Source organism: Xiphophorus hellerii, chromosome 21 (assembly GCF_003331165.1).
Source record: "Xiphophorus hellerii strain 12219 chromosome 21, Xiphophorus_hellerii-4.1, whole genome shotgun sequence".
Taxonomy (NCBI): domain Eukaryota; kingdom Metazoa; phylum Chordata; class Actinopteri; order Cyprinodontiformes; family Poeciliidae; genus Xiphophorus; species Xiphophorus hellerii.
The window spans coordinates 5,538,760-5,551,065 of NC_045692.1; the positions used below are offsets into that span (position 1 = coordinate 5,538,760).

The following is a 12,306-nucleotide window of genomic DNA, read 5'->3' on the forward strand; positions in this document are numbered from 1 at the left end:
TGATGCGCTCTGATTGTGTATTAATGTGACTTTTACTACGAGACTTTATGGAGTTCCAGTTGTGTCCGGTAATAGCGGATTAAGTTCTATCTTGGTAAAATTATATTTCCAATTATTTACTATCATTTGTAATAAAGTGACGCCAACACCACGGATTCAACAGTGAGGAGTTTGTTCTAGTCATCTTAAAGATGGAAAGAGTCAATGTTGTGCTGATTCTGAGTAACTGAATGATTAACTGAATGACTTTTTATTCATTTTAGAGTTCAATCAGCGAGGTTATTCATTTTGTGGTGGTCCTAGTCTAAGAAAGAACAAAGATAGAAAGCAGCAAATGTACATGTTGGTTCCACCGGCTTCCCCTGAAAATATGGATCAAATCAGTCATTGTAGGGTTAAAGTAATTTGAAGAAGGAGAAGCGTATAAACAAGTCAAGTCAATGACGAGTCAATGACATGATGCATTCTGCCTTTTTAACTCGGATAACTAAACTTTTTGTTTTTTACTGACTTTAATACTTTTAAATTGCTGCGTTGTTTGATAAGTAGGATGGAAATGACTTTTTTGTAAATGGTTTTGAGATTACCTATTGTAAATTAGCGTTTTATAAATCAACTGAATTGAAATTTGACCATCGGATTGGACTGAGGAGAAATAATGAGCAATGTTTTATGGTGGATGAAAGCAAAGATTGGTATTTTTATTTTTTTATTTTTTTGTAACATCAAAATTCATTTTTGAGGCAAACAGAAAATCCAGCTTATTGTAGTTTACTGGGACTAACAACCCCCGGACAAATTTGGAAAAAAAAATTCAGCTAAAGTGGGTGATGCTTTAAGGAACAATGAGACACAGCCTAGTGTGGGGCCACATGTAGAGGGGATAAGCAAGGCTGTAGTAAGCGCCGTTACCAACTTGGTACTTTGTGGTTATAGTTTTCTCCAAGTCGCGCTTGAAGAAAGTATGAACATGTGCAAAACTGAGAAACTCTATCGATCAACCAACTGGACATTCAAGTATCTCACCGGAGATTTGTTCTCCTGTCCACGCGATGAATCCTTGGCCCACTGCATCAGTGAAGACTGTCGCATGGGAGCAGGCATAGCGGTGATGTTCAAGAAGAAGTTTGGTCGAGTCTCAGAGTTAAAGGAGCAGAGTGAGTCAGACTAGTTACTAAAGTCTTTGTTTTGGAAAAAAAAATGTTTTATGTTTTTTTTTTTGCAGTTTGTTCAAATGTCTGATTTCAACAGCAAGTGCTAAATCATATCCTGTTTTTGTATTTTTTTATGTATGTCCTAATAGAGAAGCTTCCAGGGCAGTGTGCTGTCCTGACACATGATCAACGTTTCATCTACTATCTGGTAAACGTACCTCAATTATACTGCATAGGACCAAAAGTTGTTTCATTATTCAATCTGGTAACTGTATCTTTCCTATTATGTGTCTCAGATCACAAAGAAAAAAGCCAGCCAGAAACCCACGTATGTCAACCTAAGACAGAGTCTGGAAGACATGAAATCTCACTGCTTAGAAAATGGTGTCAATAGGATATCAATACCCCGGTTTGTAGGAACTACTGTGAATAAATGACTATAATAAATACCCTTAAATCTTCTTCTTTATTGGGAATTATTAAACAATTTGCTTGTCTCGTATCTCCCCCCTCAGAATTGGCTGTGGCCTGGACCAGCTGCTGTGGTCAAAGGTGTCAAAGATCCTGGAACAGATCTTTAAAGAGACAAATATCTCCATCACAGTGTACAGCCTGCCCTGTGTTGGGTCAAAGCTTCAAATGCATGCCATGTAGTACATTTTCATTGGGTTTTTTTTTTTTAACTTTAAATCCTTTATAATCTCTTAAAATTTTGGATGAAATCAACACTCCTTAAACAGTTTTAAGGAAACAATAAATAAGGAAACTGTCGTGGAAAAAATACTATTTCCAAGCACTGTTCAGGTGAAATCACTCAGTCAGGTTTATTCATATATTGTGCACAATACAGAGAGCTTGTAGGACAATCAGTAATGAAGCAAGTCTGGATGAAAAGCTCTGCCAGGCAGAGACAACACATGAGTTTTGTACAAAGGGATAAGGGATCCTAAGCATGGGAAACAGACTGGTTCCCATGCAGCTGGGGAAAAACAACGTCCAACCTTGTACATGTAACCAAAACAGCTTTAACTTGGTGGGAATATACAGAACTTAGAATAAACATATAGAAATACAACTAGCAGGTGTAACCTAACTGTAATTTTTCCACATCATTTCCCCCCTTTTGATTATAAGTAAATATGTAATATTTAATATTAATCATCATTTCCCTCCGAGGTTAAAAGATACAACATAAAACTATCCTGGAAGATGTAAGAAAAGGAGAAAAAAAATGAAAATGAAAACAAAAATAATAAAAAAAAAAACAAAATAAAAAACAAACACATATACACAAGATACGAAAAACCTACCGGCAGACACCTACTCAACCCTGCAACAATATCACTGTGTTAGGTAGGAAAACTTATCTTGCAACCCCTCCTTGCCAGGGAGACGGTTCTGTATATGTGCTAACCAGGATAAACACGGAGGCATCACACCAACGAATGAAGATACGAAAAAAATCACGAATAACTATTGTAATAAAAAAAAGGTAACATAAAAACAAACAAAAGAAACAACATCAAATAGCAAAAAACAAACAAACAAAAAATCAATGTCAAAGTTAAGCTCAGTAGAAAACACCCTTATAAGTAGCTAGAAAAACAATTCATACACATGACGTCGAGTAATTTAAAATCAATGTCACAACAACAATGTTCAACAAGGTAAAACTCCACTCTAACTAAACCTTAAAAAAAAAAAAAACCCAGAAGGCTAGATCAAATGAAATGTAAAATCTAAATATAAAATGGATTTGCAGAAGATGTAGAAAGGACAGGCATTTGTTTTTGTAAAACATAGACATTTCTATGAGGAGCAAAGCAGATAGGAAAGCTAAGCTAGGACACTAGCTGGAAAATACACATGATTATTACTAAGTAAAGACTATAAAAAACTTTCTACACATTAACCTCCTCATGCAGCCATTCAACATCCCTCAGTCCACGTAGAAGAAAACTTCCCACCTCATCAGAGGGAAACAAAACCCACCACCTGAGCGACACAAACAAACAACAAAAAGCAAAAACAGCCAACACAAATGTCTGTAATTGGAACAAGATGAAGACATCATGGTGAAACACTTGTAGTCGCATCACTCAGGAACTCTTAATATTTATTTTAAATCTTCACACCCCACTTCGACCACTCACCAGTGGACCAGCAATAGTTCTTTGGTTGGGGAGCCTTTTGACGTAGAAAAGCAACCAATGTTGCTTTTCTACAATGTTCGTTGTTATGTTCCGCCTCTTCCGTATACCGTCTGTGCGGACTTTCCTCTTTGGGTGTCAGAGGTTACTAGCACTTAACACCAATTATAATGAAGGTTTGTTTTTTTTTCAGCGATCCAGGAAATCAAACGTGGCTGTCTGCGGTGTCAGAGGTTACTAGCACTTAACACCAGCAGCAGTTAAGTAATTTATCCTCATTCAGAAAGATGCGCGTCGTCCTCCTCGGTCTGTCGTTCTGACGACTGGTGGACTACTTCCTCCCCGTCAGGATGAGCGTCCTCCTGAGGCTCCGGCACCCGTTTACAGTGGCTGGCATGAATCCACGTCGCCCGCTCTGCAACCTTAACAGCTGTAAGCGTGACGAGCAACACTTGAAAGGGTCCCCTCCAGCGTTTGGAGTTCCACCGCGTCCTCCTGAAGTCTTTCACCACGACCCAATCACCTGGCTTGATGGCATGGAGTGGTGACTCGGCAGGACGCGGCAATGCGTCTTTCAACCATCTGAAAAACTTGAGAAAGCACATTCGACAGGTTTTGACAGTAAGACAACATGGCATCATCACAGATAGAAGTGGAAGGAAGGACCTTTCTCTGAGGCCCTAAACCCAAATTAGGAGGCCGGCCAAACAGGATCTCAAATGGACTGAGGTTAATCCTGGCTCTCCTCTGCATCCTCATGTAAGTCAAAACGATCGGTAGGGCCTTAACCCAAGACAGACCTGTTTCTTCACAGCATTTAGCTAGTTTGGTCTTCAAAACGCCGTTGACGCGTTCGACAGCGCCAGAACTTCGCGGGTGATATGCGCAATGAGTTTTCAAAGTCGTACCTAAAAGCTTTCCCACTTCAGTTAATGCTGCATTAACAAAGTGTGTGCCATTATCACTGCTAATTCTGGCAGGAACACCCCAACGAGGGATAATTTCAGTCAGCAAAGCCTTAGTTACTGTGTGACTGTCCGCATGCTTCGATGGGAAAGCTTCCACCCATTTGCTAAACATGTCAACAATAACAAGCAAAAATTTCTTCCCCTCAGCAGGGGACAGTTCAATGAAGTCCATCATCAAATAGTCAAAAGGTCTGTCAGGCGGAGGTTGTGCAGCCTGAGATGTGCTCGCACCCCTCCCCGTATTGTGTGTTGCACAGATCATGCATGCCTGACAGTGTCTTTGTGCAAAAGAACTGAATCCCTTAGTAAACCAGTGTGCTGTAAGTGAAGCAATCATCCCAGACTTCGAAACATGGTCAAAACCATGAGTCAGTTTTGCGAAGTGCGGAAAAAAATGTCTTGGAAGGCATGGTTTGCCATTCGGACCCATCCATATTCCATTATCATAAACAGATGAGGATTTCCAAACACGCCTCTCTGTTCCTGAAGCAAAAGACTGTAGTGCTTCAACATCAGAGAGGGGAGGGGGGAGAAGGTGGAGAAGTGTGGAAGGAGGGGCAGTTCATCATTGAAGGCCGCTGTGCAGCCTGTTTCGCTGCCATATCAGCTCTTGCGTTGCCACGGGCAACGGTATCAGCAGAGTTTGTGTGAGCCTGACATTTAGTCACAGAGATGGCAGAAGGTAACATGATAGCATCCAACAAATCTGCAACTTGAGAAGAGTTCAGAATAGGTTTACCATCTGCTTTAAGAAATCTTCTATGTTTCCAAAGAACTCCAAAACTATGCACAATTTTAAATGCATAGTTTGAATCAGTAAATATCGAGGCAGACTTACCAGCTGCCAGTTTACATGCCTCTGTTAGTGCTACAAGCTCAGCAGTTTATGCAGAAAAGTGTTTAGGTAAGGAGCCAGAAACTAGCGTTTCATGCAAAGAGCAAACAGCAAAGCCAACACGGTTAGTAGTAGTAATAGGATCACATGATGCAGAGCCATCAACAAACAGCACTAAGTCAGGGTTAGTTAGAGGTGTGTCACATAAATCAGGTCTGGGTGTGCAAACTTGTTCCAAGACTGCCTCACAATGATGAGGTTCACCATCATCAGGAGTCGGCAAAAGAGTTGCTGGATTAAGAACAGTGCAACGTTTTACGGTGATATTCGGTAAATCCAGAAGAACAGTTGTATATCTTAGCCAACGCGCAGCAGAAAGATGAGAAGTTTTCTGCTCTAAAAGTATGATAGAAACAGAGTGTGGAACCAACAAGGTGAGGTTGGCATAACCCACAATGTCACGTGATGCAAGAACAGCTTTTTCTGCAGCAGCCACAGCACGTAAACAACCAATTAGCCCTTCAGCAACAGGATCTAACTTAGCTGAAAAATATGCCACAGGTCTTAATTTTCCTCCGTGTGATTGCAGCAGGACGGATGTCATGCAGCCTTTTTTTCATCCACTGTTTGAACAAACGGTTTGTTGGGATTAGGAATGCCAAGTGTAGCAGCAGTCTGTAGTGTCAGCTTTAGCTGAGTAAAAGCAGCTTCAGCCTCTGGAGTCCATTGGACAGTGCCTGGAGCCTGAAGACCACTACTAAGGGCTCTCAAAGGACTCTCCAGAATTGAGTAATTCAGAATGAAGTTTCTGCAGTAAGATGTAATACCCAGAAAAGACAGAAGCTGTTTCTTTGTGACTGGTCTGGGTATGTTTTGAACAGCAGAAACACGTTTAGGTGAAAGGGAACGACCCTTTTTTGACACAACATGACCTAAAAAGGTCACTTCTTCTTTGACAAACTGAAGCTTAGAAAGACTGGCTTTGTGACCCCCAGCATGAAGATGCGTTAGCAAGGTAACTGTTGCTTTTTCACATTGCTCTTTAGTTGGACTGCATAACAGAAGATCATCAACATACTGAATAAGAGCAGAACCAGGTGAAAGTTGGAGTGAATCCAAGCTAGCCTTCAGCGCAGCATTATAGATAGGGGGGCTGTCACAAAAGCCTTGACACAACCGTAATTTTCCTTCAAATTCAAAAGCAAACCAGAACTGACTTTTCGGGCCCACAGGGACAGAGAAAAATGCATTTGAAAGGTCAATCACCGAAAAGAACTGAGCATTTGAGGGAATCTGAGAGAGGATCGTATGAGGATTTGGCATTATTGTTGCACGTGGTAAAACTGATTTATTTACTAGTTTTAAATCTTGCACAAATCTCCACTCCTGACGTTCCCCAGGGATCCTTGCCTTTTTTACTGGAAATATTGGTGAGCGAACTGGAGAATCATTACAGGGAATAATGATGCCGGCGTTTAGTAAAGCTTCAAAAACTGGTTTTATGCCCTCAACAGCTTCAGGTTTTAGGGGATATTGTTTTTGACATGGACGGAAATCAGATGTCGGGGTAATAACAACTGGTTCACAACCTTTAATTAGACCAACATCATATTTGCTTTTAGCCCCAAAATCATCAGGAACTTTAGATAGGGCTTGTGGTAGTGAAAACAGATCTGTGTGAGATAAAAAGCATGCTTCAAAATTTGGATCTGTGGTAGGAACCAATTCCACAGTTTTTTTACAGTGCACTGTACAATGAAAAACTTTTTTGAAGGCAGACATGCGCTCAGAAAACATTAGATTTGGGTCAGTAGGTGAAAGAAACCAATCAGTCTCATTTTTACACGCATGAATAAATGACCCTACATCATTCCACTCCAAATTTTGTGATTTTGCAGCCAGACCCGCTGTGTGTGTGTTCCAAAACAAAGCAGATGTTGACAGTTTCTCAGAAGGAGCTCGGAGCCATCGCTTCTCATAATCACAATTAGCTCCCAATGAAACATTTGAAATGCAGCTTAAGTCATCAGGCTGTTTAAAATCAGAAGAAGGAGAAATTAAAGTTTTCACTTCTGCAAGAAGTTGTTGTGAAAGAGTTGAATTTGGAAGCTTCCATTCATATACATAGTTAAGAGCAGACGAGTCAAATTGTTGCTGTGCATGTCTGGCATAACGCCTGATATCTTCCAAACGAGGTTGCTCAGCCCAACCCACATAGCTCTGTTTCAGTTCCTTTGAGATGTCTGGAAGCAATCCTTTAATTATGGCGTCACAGGTAATACTTTCCCAAAGGTCAGGTGGAGCTTGATTGTTGAAGGTGTCTGGCCTGGCATGGCCTCCGTATGTTGTAACGGTGTCCATAAGGCGATGAATGAAGTCATCAGTTGTCTCATCCGGTCGTTGTTTGCATGTATAGATGGAGGTCATGTTTATACGGACAGGAAATGTAGCCTTTATGGCATCCATTAGTCCAGTGAGCATTGTTTTATAATTGTCATTGTCTGTGTCATCCTTTCATCCAGCATTCCAAACTCTCTGTATGTTTTTCAAGATCAACAAGACTCCTAGTCTCTATCTGTTTTTTGTCTCTTAAAGTACGTTCTCTATTTTCTATTTCTCTTTCTACTTTTTTCAAAACAGAGAGTTTCAATGAACCACCCGCAGGGAAAACACCACATTTTATCCATTCATGCACTCCATACACACTTTTTTCTCCATATTTTGTTATCATATAGTCAAACAATTCAGCCTGAGGAGGAGATTGCGTTCTGGAACCACGTAGACCCATTCTTCTTGAATTGGGTGGGATATCCTCTTTAGACTGCAAACGTCTTCGCAGAATCCAACAAATCAGCTTTGTGGTCGCTCTGCCTCTTACTCCTTTAAGAGGGGCCTTTATTTCCGATAAAGGTCTTTAGGATTCTCTAAAGGTTTAGTTCCCCCCAATTTAGAAAACCAAAACTTAAGAAAATACCCGCCTTATTCACCGATAAGGTCTTTCACTAGGACCCTCAGCCTAGAAACCCGTGGTTCCCTTTTTTCTCTTCCGTTTAAGACTGAAACTCAAACAATTCCGGAGGGACTCTTTCCCATCCGTTGTTTTCTCATTTTTTACATTTTTATTTTCCCCGTGGGACTTTAACCCAACGTTTCCTGTTAACACCGTCAATCTCTATTCCCCAGGGTGAAAGGTTTATCGGATCCTTCACTATTTTAGATTTAATTATTTAGAATTTGCAAAATTAATTTATTAGCCTGAGTGAGTATCCCACCTGATAACAGTGGTTTTGAGTTCGTTGATCCCAGCGCTGGAGCCGTGGAGCCGACCAACAGCTCTCCTCTCTTAAATCGAGCTTTGAGGCTGGAGTGTAGTCCAGGTTGGCCAAACGCTGCTCGTCGACGTCCTCGGATGTCCAGTCGAGGGATCCGGGTCACGGCACCAAACTGTCGTGGAAAAAAATACTATTTCCAAGCACTGTTCAGGTGAAATCACTCAGTCAGGTTTATTCATATATTGTGCACAATACAGAGAGCTTGTAGGACAATCAGTAATGAAGCAAGTCTGGATGAAAGCTCTGCCAGGCAGAGACAACACATGAGTTTTGTACAAAGGGATAAGGGATCCTAAGCATGGGAAACAGACTGGTTCCCATGCAGCTGGGGAAAAACAACGTCCAACCTTGTACATGTAACCAAAACAGCTTTAACTTGGTGGGAATATACAGAACTTAGAATAAACATATAGCAATACAACTAGCAGGTGTAACCTAACTGTAATTTTTCCACATCACACTGCGTTTCCTTTTTAGTGTCATAAAGTATACAAATGCTTGCCGACCTCTTATTTGTAGAACATTTTGCAACCTGCTACCTTCTGTTGGTTTATTATTCTATAAAATCACGATAAAATACATTAAAATGAGTGGTGGGAATGTAGGATTTTTTCTTCTTCTTTAAGTTCAAGAGGTATAAATCCTTTTTCGAGGCACTGCAATACTCAGTTTAATCTCAAGCACAATAAATCCCAGATTTTGAATAATTGTTTGTTTGATCTCTTCTATTTTTGTATGAAACAGCCACAGCTTTCATCACGTTTGTATGGCTCAAAACCATACAAACGTGATTAATGCGATCTTTTAATGCGATTTTTATAGTTTTCAATCAAGTTTTGTATTCGCTGCTTCTCCCAACACCGGTGTTTTGATATTCTGCTGCCCCCTGGTGACAAAGAATGATAACCGCAGCCTCATGTTTTATTCCCCCGCCTAAAACATCAGCAGGCTGGTACTCTGAGGAAGACAACATTAAGACATGACGTGCTTTTCATTCGTTGAATTTTATGCTGTAACAAGGGTTAATAAGAGTTTTAAATGCAACTTCTTTTAAAGTTGCTTTCTACTGACTACTAAAGCAGTCAGTAAAAGGGCTTAAAACGCTGCTAGTGTTTGAAAAGTGATGATGAAAAAGGATATTTTTTCATATTTTTATACAATAAAATCTTCTGTTGAGTTCTACTGTGTTTTAGGAAAGCTTTCCTCTTCTTTTAAAGTTTTATATATATATATATATATATATGTATATATATGTATATATATATGTGTGTATGTATATATATATATATAAATTTAAATTCCCTTCTCACCCACCGCAGGTGGTTCTTATCCTCTGAGCTTGGGTCCTCTACCAGAGGCCTGGGAGCTTGAGGGTTCTGCGCAGTATCTTGGCTGTGCCAAGGACTGCACATTTCTGGACTGAGATGTCTGATGTTGTTCCTGGGATCTGTTGTAGCCATTGGTCCAGTTTGGGGGTGACTGCCCCGAGGGCCCCGATGACCACAGGCACCACTGTGGTCTTCACCTTCCAGGCCCTCTCCAGTTCCTCCCTGAGGCCCTGGTATTTCTCTAGTTTTCTCGTGCTCCTTTTTCCTGATGTTGCAGTCGCTCGGTATTGCTACATCTACCACAACGGCTTTCCTCTGTTGTTTATCCACTACGACAATGTCTGGCTGGTTCGCCATTACCATTTTGTCTGTCTGGATCTGGAAGTCCCACAGGATCTTAGCTCTGGCATCTATCAGCTGACTGGACAGCTCAATAGATAAGGTCTATTGAGCTTATCAATAGATAAGCTCAATAGAGCCCCGAGAGGGCGGGGTTCGAATCCAGTCTGGGTCCTTAGGCAAGACCCTTCAAGCTACTGCCTACCTCATACCATTAGAGATACTAATATGCATAACATGCCGGCTCAGACGTCACCCGGCCAAACAAGGTCTGCGTCAGGTGTTGGGGAACCAGAGCACCTTGATGACAAATGGGCTACTGGAACAAGGAATGCTACTACTCAAGTAACCCTAATCAGAGAGGTTACATGCAAAGACTGGTGAAGGAATGGTTACTTCGACATCCCCGGTCAACACTAAGCGCTAAACAACTAGTAGCTCAGTGTTCCAACATCTGCAAACGGCAACTGCTATCACAACTTGAGATTGACGATATAATATATATATAGATATAACTTCAGCTTTAAAAGAAGATATATATTTATATATATATATATATGTGTGTGTATGTATATATATATATATATATATATATATATATATAACTTCAGCTTTAAAAGAAGATATATATTTATATATGTATATCTCTGTGTGTGGTCTGTCTCCTCTCTCTCTCTCTCTCTCTCTCTCTCTCTCTCTCTCTCTCTCTCTCTCTCTCTCTCTCTCTCTCTCTCTCTCGGCTTGTCCGCTTCCTCGTCCTTTCGCCCCTCCCTTTTTCGCCGGTCTTACCCATGCTCTGCCATCTAACTATGTTACCCCCTCTCATTCATCATCTAATGGTCTTACTTGGTGATGGAACTACTAACAAAGAAACTTTTCAGTCATAATCTAATTATGGAATGTGTATTTGCTGAGTATATTTGCTTAATATAGCAAATATTAAAGACCCAAAAACCTTGTTTTGGCTCTGGTTTGGGGCTGTCAGTGAGTAAAGTGACCATCGATGTTACTGGACTCTATAAAATGTGGCTTAAAGCTGAGATGCTGATGTTTGGACATGTAAAATGTATATATTCTCTCTGCATATGAATCTATAAATAGTTTGGTTTCTGTCAGTTCTGTAAAGATACAAGAGAGAACCAAAGCGAATTTCTCTTTTGCATGACCAGTACTTTAATTTGACTTTGCTGTAAAAAATAACCATTAAATGGTTTCAAATTTAACAAACTCTATGCTTTAGGAAATATTTCGCCCTATTTGATGTTTGATCTGAATTGATTAGCTACTTAAGCACCTGAACTTCTGATTATCTGTCAGAAAATGTGTGCAGTTCACCTTATTTTGTGTTAATTGAACCGTCACTGCGTGTGACGTTAAGCTGACAGGCTGACATAAAAAACACCCTGTTTTCACCTGGACAAATTGCAATCATTTGTTCATAGAACGTGGCAATATTCAGATCAATCATCAAATAGGATGAAATATTTCATAAAGCATAAAGAGCCAAAGTTTGTTAAATTTTAAACCACGACTCCTGCTAAGTAAAATTAAATTATGGGCCATTATAAAGAGAAATTGGCTTTGTTCTCTCTTGTTTCTAGAGCTGACAGAAACCAAACTATAGATTTATTAGCAGAGATAAAATATGTTTTACATATCTAAACATCAGCATCTCAGCATTAAGCCACATTTTATAGAATCCAATAATAACTAAATAAAGAGTTAACTGCCCCAACCAGACCCAAAAAAGGTTTTGCGTCTTTATTATTTGCTATACTAAAGACACATCATATCTTAATTTATTGCATTCTCATGTAAGTTTTGGCTTTATTCTTAGCACTAGAAAAGAAAAGGTCGTCCAGTGACTGTGGGTGCATCAGCACCCCCCCACCCCCACGCCCCACACTTCATCCCCACCAACTTGCAACACAAAGTTACAACCCTTAGCCTAAAAACTTCTTTTCCTGAATAGTCAAAATAATCGGGGCACCAAGAGAAAAACTTTGCATCCAATCCAATCATCAATCCATTCATCCAATTATCCAATTGATAGTTGTTACCGTCCCTCATCCTGAGCAGTCAAGTAGAGAGGAACAACTCCCTTTTAACAGGAAGACACTCCAGCTTAGAGAGACTGATCATATTCTATGACCTGTTCAAAATTAAGACGACTAAAAAAACAGAAAATATAGAAACATTA

The 12,306-nt window shown here is 40.1% G+C and overlaps 1 long non-coding RNA gene across 1 annotated transcript; it reads left to right on the forward strand.

Annotated features, from left to right (window-relative positions):
• Positions 1-1,304: 1,304 nt before the first annotated feature.
• LOC116711612 (uncharacterized) lies at positions 1,305-1,813 on the forward strand. Its single transcript, XR_004337291.1, has 3 exons — positions 1,305-1,362; positions 1,451-1,563; positions 1,670-1,813. It is a non-coding gene; the product is annotated as an uncharacterized LOC116711612 (long non-coding RNA).
• The last annotated feature ends 10,493 nt before the right edge of the window (positions 1,814-12,306 follow it).